This window comes from Meleagris gallopavo, chromosome 14, assembly GCF_000146605.3.
Source record: "Meleagris gallopavo isolate NT-WF06-2002-E0010 breed Aviagen turkey brand Nicholas breeding stock chromosome 14, Turkey_5.1, whole genome shotgun sequence".
Classification (NCBI taxonomy): domain Eukaryota; kingdom Metazoa; phylum Chordata; class Aves; order Galliformes; family Phasianidae; genus Meleagris; species Meleagris gallopavo.
In genome coordinates this window covers 989,386-990,070 of record NC_015024.2, presented here as the reverse complement: position 1 = coordinate 990,070, position 685 = coordinate 989,386, and positions in this window count along the sequence as shown.

The window sequence follows — 685 nt, the reverse complement described above, 5'->3', positions numbered from 1 at the left end:
GTGCGTGAGCGCCTAGGCAGTACTAAGGTCCACAAGTCCATGGGACCTGATGGGGTGCATCCACGTGTGCTGAGGGAGCTGGCGGAGGTCATTGCCGAACCGCTCTCCATCATTTTTGAGAGGTCTTGGACAACAGGGGAGGTCCCTGAAGACTGGAGGAATAGCCAATGTCACTCTGGTCTTCAAAAAGGGCAAGAAGGAAGATCCGGGTAATTATAGGCCTGTCAGCCTCACCTCTGTCCCTGGAAAGGTGATGGAACAGCTTGTGCAGGATACCATCTCCAGACAACTGGGAGAAAAGGAGGTTATCAGGAGTAGTCAGCATGGGTTCACCAAGGGGAGGTCGTGCTCGACCAACTTGGTGGCCTTCTATGATGCTGTCACATGCTGGGTGGATGGAGGAAGAGCGGTAGATGTAATCTACCTTGATTTTAGAAAGGCGTTTGATACTGTCTCCCACGACATCCTTATAACAAAGCTGAGGAAGTGTGGGACAGACGAGTGGACAGTGAGGTGGGTTGAGAACTGGCTGACTGGCAGAGCGCAGAGGGTCGTCGTTGGTGGTGCAGAGTCTGGCTGGAGACCTGTAACCAGTGGTGTCCCCCAGGGGTCTGTGCTGGGTCCGGTCTTGTTCAACATCTTCATCAATGACCTTGATGAGGGGATAGTGGCCACCCTCAGCAAG